The sequence below is a fragment of the Calypte anna genome, chromosome 5A, assembly GCF_003957555.1.
Source record: "Calypte anna isolate BGI_N300 chromosome 5A, bCalAnn1_v1.p, whole genome shotgun sequence".
Taxonomy (NCBI): Eukaryota; Metazoa; Chordata; class Aves; order Apodiformes; family Trochilidae; genus Calypte; species Calypte anna.
In genome coordinates, this window is record NC_044251.1 from 16996572 (window position 1) to 17003424 (window position 6853).

The window sequence follows — 6853 nt, forward strand, 5'->3', positions numbered from 1 at the left end:
GGACTTCTAATATAGCTGGCTTCTTCTTGGCCTCTAGGATGTCTTGTCAGAAGAGTGTGCAGCCACATAGGCTATGAGCTTGTCCAAAATTACTCAACATTTGGATCTTTGTATTTCAGAGTATTAACCAGATTACAGGTCATAATCTGTAAAAGCTCCCCTGCCACTGCTCTGCTTGACTCCATTCCAGATGAAATCTCTTCAAATAAATCCTAGATCACAATGATACTGCTTTGTGTGTCTACAGCAAAAAGAGAAGAGAGTGAAAAGGAGAGGAGGGAGTAAAAAAAATGTATGTGTATAAGGAGACATTTCCTTCAAGGGTAAAGACGTATCTGTTCTTGTAAGAGAGACCAATTGCAATATTTAAAGTAATCTGTCTAGTGATCTCTCTTCCATTTGAAACCCCTTAATTTCTTATGCTCTTTTCTGTGGATTCACAATGTGAACATACCGAAGCATGCGTCTGTTAGTTAGGGCAATTTAGAGCAATTAATTAATTAATTCTGACATACAGTTATGTTTTACATTGAGGGTATTAGACCTGTTGTCTTTTAAGAGGAGAAAGGAAAGGTTAGATCCAGACAGTGCAAGTGAAAGTCATTTCCTTTGTTGCATTGTGTTCAGCCATTTGCTGTTTACCAGTCAAGACAGTGAGGGATCCAACTCCCTGCTTCTGAACCATGAAAAAAATTCTTTCTCAACAGCTTCCATTTATGGCTAAGACAATACTGAGTGCACAAGACAGGGAAGACTACACTTGCACTTAGGGACATAGTTAAAGTAAAAGTTTTCTATAGTATGACTCTCCACGCTATATGACCAATATATGACTATATGACCACTCCATACAGGCTTATCTCTATCAGAAGGTGAAATTTAACATCACTAATGTGATCTGCCATTAGAAAAAAAGCAAAGAACTGCAGTGGAGAGGGCATAACCAGTTTCTCCAGGATTACCTGGGAATTCTGCGGAACAAAAGTGATCTGAGACCTTTTAATTTTAAACACCAGCCCCCTGCATCTAAAATCTGGTCATTACCATTCACAGAAATGGAAGAAAAAAGAAGGCGGTTGGAAGTTTTATCTGGACTCATGTATGCAGAAGTAAGGCTTTAATACTAAATCCACTGCAATGTTCATAAATATGTAGATAGTACGGGTGTTTGTCTCATGCTGGAAAATGTTTCAATCCCACTGATTTTCCTTCAGTGACTTTTAAATGGTGAGGTCACTTAGGGAAACAAGACTCATGAACCTAACGTCCCCAGTAACCTTCCAAAAGATCCACTCTCTATTAAGAAGGGCTGATTTGAACGAAAAGAACTTTTTTAACTCATTAAAGGAAAAATAATGACTTCTCTTAGATGACATCTTCAACCAGATAAACATGCAGAATTTGTTATCTAATTTAGCAATGTCTCCACCATGACTGAGTCCATTCATGGCACCTTACACCATTTTACCTAATCAAATGTGACACCTGAAAGAATCCACCAGTAAGTCCCATAGTATACAAAATATTTTACAGCACATCGTAGCAGAGTCACAAACACCAGATCTAGGTTTGGTGTCTTTGCTATAACCAGCATGTGAGACATTTTAGGAAGGAAAATTAACCTTTCTTGGTTTGGAGTTTGTTGGGGTTTTAACCCTGTTGGTTTTGTCACTGTTTTTTTCAGGGATAAAGGCTGCTCCATAGGAGCTATCATGGAGGGCAAGGCATGGCTGCTTTCAAAAGGAGCTTAACTCTAGGTTTTTAGTTTTTACAGATATTTTACAAATTCTTTTCATTTTCTAATGACAGTGACATCTAAAACTTCATAATGAAAATTATTGGATATAGCTACTGACCAGAAGCTACTTATGCTGCAGTAAATCCTATCTGTCCTATATGTAGAAGGGGACCCTTCAGCACCTTCCAGAAAGCAAATCCTGAGGGTTAGGCTAATCAGCTTCATTAAGGCAGCAGAACTTTGAGAAAAACATTGACTGCTGGGAGTATATACCAACAAAACTATCACTCTACCTGATACTGGCTCTGATGCCGTTTCCCCCACATCCAGTTTTGATTTCCCAGCTGAATGGGTTTGCATAATGTCCTGGAACAGCAAGTCTGACTCCTTAATGATAAGAAGCAGTAGGAGCAGCAGTTATACCCCAAATTCCTTACTGTGGAGGAGAAAAATGCATATTGATCCTTCATAAACTAAAATCAGTTTCTACACTATCTTGTTGACTGCTTTTCTGACAGCGAACCAGGAAAAGTCTTGTATATGAAATGCCATTACTCAGACTGCTAATGAGGTGGTATCTTTTCCATTGTCTTGTCATGAAGAGTGCAGGAGTTAAAATATCCAACACTCATTAGTCTGAGGATCTCCCAAGGGAGCAATTGTACTGTACATAAAGGCAGGTACCTAAAATGTCATTGGTATTCTAACATGAGTTTCCTTTGAATGTGTCTAGCCAGAAAAAAAGAGAAAGAACAAGGTATTTGTCCAAGGTGGGAAGCAGAACGACAGTACCCATTGTTTCTAATAAAAAATTACCCAAGGAAGCTCAAAAGAAAAAATTCAGCAATTAGATAACCTGAAAGCCAGAGATTTGTGAAGATGATTCCAGTTCTCAGGGCTTGCAGGGGCATGGTAGAGCCACCCTTTAGGGTTTGGATGCAAACCTTGTTAAACACTGCCTGCTTTCACCTGACACCATCTGTAAGGCTGTAGAGTAGTCACACTTCAAGTGTCTTTCATGTACACTTGGAATTCTTTTTCTTTTTGAGATGTTCTTCACTAACAGCTTTTCCCACTTTGAAAGGGAGGACTCGTTCAAAAGATGACAGAAACTCTCAGAAACAAAGCAAAAATTAAAAAAGAAAAAAAAAAAGTAAAAACAAACCAATGGTTTGGCATAGCTCTAATAGGTAATGATGTCATGTAGGAAGAGTTTGATTTTCACCTTTATTGAACAGCTTTATATACCTGACATGATTTTTTCACTTCAGTATTGTCTAAATGTGATTTTTTTTTCTGTGACAGAACAAATGTGTTTGGAAGTGTCCTTGCATCCTTATCATTTGCATTTTGAACTGCCCATGTGGGTTGTACACAAATTGTATGGCTTCTTGCCAAGGTATTCAGCTACAACACTAAATGTTTTCAAGTTCAAAGCTTGTATCATTGTTCACCTCATTCTTATGTTTTACCCTCACTTCTGTTATTCACTAGAAGATGTTTCCCTTCCATCAATAAAATCCTTAATAACTTACTCACTTTTAAAATGTGTGAGCCATAAATGAAAAAAAAACCCACAATAGAAAAAAACCCAACAGACCAATACATAAAGATAAAAGACGCCAGCTTTGTGCAGCTGCTACATTCAGCTATTTTTAAACAGTCAGTGTATAAGGATCCAGAAAGTTCAATTAAGCCAACCATAGGGATATTATTGCTCTTTTAGTAAATTTGTCTCCCACCCCAGAGCACATCTGGAGGCCCCCCTGCTAGGGGGTTCCACACAGGCCTGGGGCTTTGATGAGGTCTCCATCTGCAAGACCAGAGACTTTGTGCTGGCAACCACTGACAGAATAAATGTATATATTTTAAAACATAGGTCAAGTTACCTGAGTATTCTCTACTTGCATATAGTATCAGTGGTCATCTTTCTTTTGTATGTTTCCTGGTATTAAATTATTCCCTTTCTTAGCGAAGCTTTTTAAAAATAAATAAATATATAAATAAAACATGATAGAGCTGCTTTTCCCCTCTCAACAGTCAGGTTTTTCTCTCTTGAGTGGTAATTGGGGAGGGAGAGTACAAATCTTGCTTTGAATTTCTTGATTGTATTTTCGTGCTTCTTGCAGAGGTTTTTCTTTTCTTTATATATGCACTGTAGCAACAGAGATTGTGAATAAATTCCACTTGGAAAATATTTTTTAGATGCCCTGAAAATGCCTATAAATAAGGCTTATGATTGAGTGGAATATAAGAGCAGAAGACAAATATCTCTAAAGGATCTAGAAATTCTCTGGGTATTCTGATCTTCCTTATTTATTCAGCAACATGTGCAGGACTTCATCGTGTGTCATAACCTATGGCATCCATAATGATTTACAGAGGATAAGGATTTCATCTGCATGCTCTCTGCTCCATGACATTGCACACCTTTTTCCTTTTTTATACTTCTAATTATTATTTTTCAAGAAGCACCTGCCTCACAAGCATTTGAACTATCAACAGATTGTCAGACCCACTAGGATACCTGTTTCTTCCTGAGTACATTGTATTTTTCTTGAAATGGTGACACAAAACAAATACAAATCAGTAAACCATGGTACACACCAGTTTGTGATATACTCTAAGAGTAGTTTGATGTGATCATTTTAGGCACACAGTCAAAGGACAAGTTCCATCACTGGAGAAAGCATGTTATGGTTAGACTTTGATGCTCAACCCCATCCAGCCTCTGTCATTTAAAATCCAGGCTTGGGATCACAAATTTAGGATAAATTACTTATAACACAGAATGTGAGTCTTTTTTTTCTTCTTTGTAAGAGAAAAAATTAAAAGGTTTAACATGAGAGACATAATATTCTAATGGATGAAAGCCTACATTTCAGAAAGACAGTCTTCAACCACTGTGTTTGTATTACATTCAAAATTGTGCTTGCATTTAACTCAATGTAAACGTCATATGTGTTTATCTAAAAGGAAAAAGAGATTCTTCCAGAGCTACTCCAAACACAAGGAACTACTACAAAGTATGTGTTATAATAACCTTGCCCTTTTTACTTTTTAGTGAAGTGGAATGCTTTGGAAAATGTTCTGTGAAGCACATGTTCAGTAATTTCAGTTTAGGTCTATTTTTAATGGATTTGTCAAGTTATGCATGGGCTCAACTTATCATGCTGAATCAGAGACTGTGAATATGTTTGACATGGGAGTTTTTCTGAAATTCTGGAACTGGCAATTAAATTACACAGGGAAAAGCGAGGAAAAATACTGATAAATGGGTCAAAACAACTACACCAGAGGCCCTTCAGTAAGAACAGGAAAAGGGAAAGTTGATGAGGAAGAGTGTATCCAAAAAGTGTGAAGTGCATACAAAAGAAAGCACTTGGCAGAAAAAAATGGGTCGGTGGCAGGAGAGAAATGGAGGAATTAATAGGCCAAAGCTATGCATACTATGGGAGAGTTTTAAAGGAGAAGCTGTGAAATGTCACTTCCTCCCTCCTATCCTTTCTTTTCCTTCCTCCCTACCCTCTTCCTTATTCAGTGTTTATGTTTAAGTCTCTGAAAAGATAATCTTCATCCAGTAAAGCAAAATGGAGCTATGGAACCAATTTGAACAGATGCTTCCTGACTCCACTACTCGCCTTGTAAGGAATATGACTTGATGCTGATCAGACACAGTGTAACCCAGCACTCCAATGTAGGTGCCTAACGTCACCTTTCCTGCCCAAGAGTTTTCCACCTGGGCTGCAGTTGCCACTCCAAGAGTGCATTGGTCTCCTGCAGGACCTTCCATCTCTGTGTCAATGGCTTCGATACTCAAGGCATGACTCAGATTCCTACAACCCCATGATAAGGGGTTTGTTTCTACCATTGTTTCTACCAATAGTCAAAAGTCTTATGTTGCAACTAATCATGCATTTGTGCTAAAGGGTCACCAGAAGGAAAATGTAAACCTAACATGTTAGAATTTTTACATGTAAATTTACATGTTTGTCCACATAGTAAAATTTAGCAGATCTTCATACACTGCTTTATTCAGTATAACTTCAGGATGTTTCCGTGGATATTATACATGCTTCTTATATCTAGTACCTCCAATTTCACGTTAAAGAAAAGATTTTGCAAGCAGGAGATGCCTCTCTTTACTAACCATAAGAAGATATTTAAAGCTGAGGACAATCAGAGAAATTTTTAAGTTACCAGAATGTTGAACTGGGTTGAACAGAGGGAGAACTGTAATCCACACATTACTGTGTTATTAGATTTCTGGAAAGTAATGAACTGGCACTGGAAGTGAAAAGGAAAAGAAGCAGTAATGTGGAATGGTCCCTTATTCAGGAAACTTTGAAAATGTGCAGCCATAATAGCTGTGGTGAAGTTCCTTTAAATGAAACCTTGGTATGCTGTGGAATAAAGTCAAAATAGGAGATTGGGGCATTCCAAACAGTACTGAATAAATGCATACATTGGGCCAAATTGTGGTCTTATTCACAAGGGAACATTTTTTCCCCCTTTTCAATAAAAAAAAACAGAGCTGAGAACACTTTAAGATACAGGACACAAATGTGTAATTATTCTTGGCTAACATGGTAGCTGTTGATCATTTAATGAAACCATAATTACCATATAATGGCAGGGTATTTATATGACAGATTACTACATTATTACAGGGTAAGTGCATGATTATTTCTGTCCTCAAAATCAGAATAAAAAACACATGGAACTGGAAAAATAAGTTGAAAAAAGAAGGGGGAGAAAATCTGAATTTCCCAATGTTACTCCCATATTGTTACTCCATCCCTTCCTCAATCTCACAGTGATGGCAATGGCCAATGGCATTCATGATTAAGCCAAATCTCTGCAGGAAACCCATGCCACAGTACAACAGATCATAAGGCCCTTTGCCAAATGGCTATAGCTCCAGGCTTCATTGTACTTAGAGTTAAACTGATTCAATAGCAATTTGCTCACTGGTCTCTTGTCCTCAGAAGACACTATACTCCTGCCTGCTTAGTGAGATAGTATGTACAATGGATGTAAGGATTTGCACTGAAGTACTTAGCTGCCACTTCTATGCCTTTAGGAGAAAACAGTGAACTTATGTGGATTTGAGAG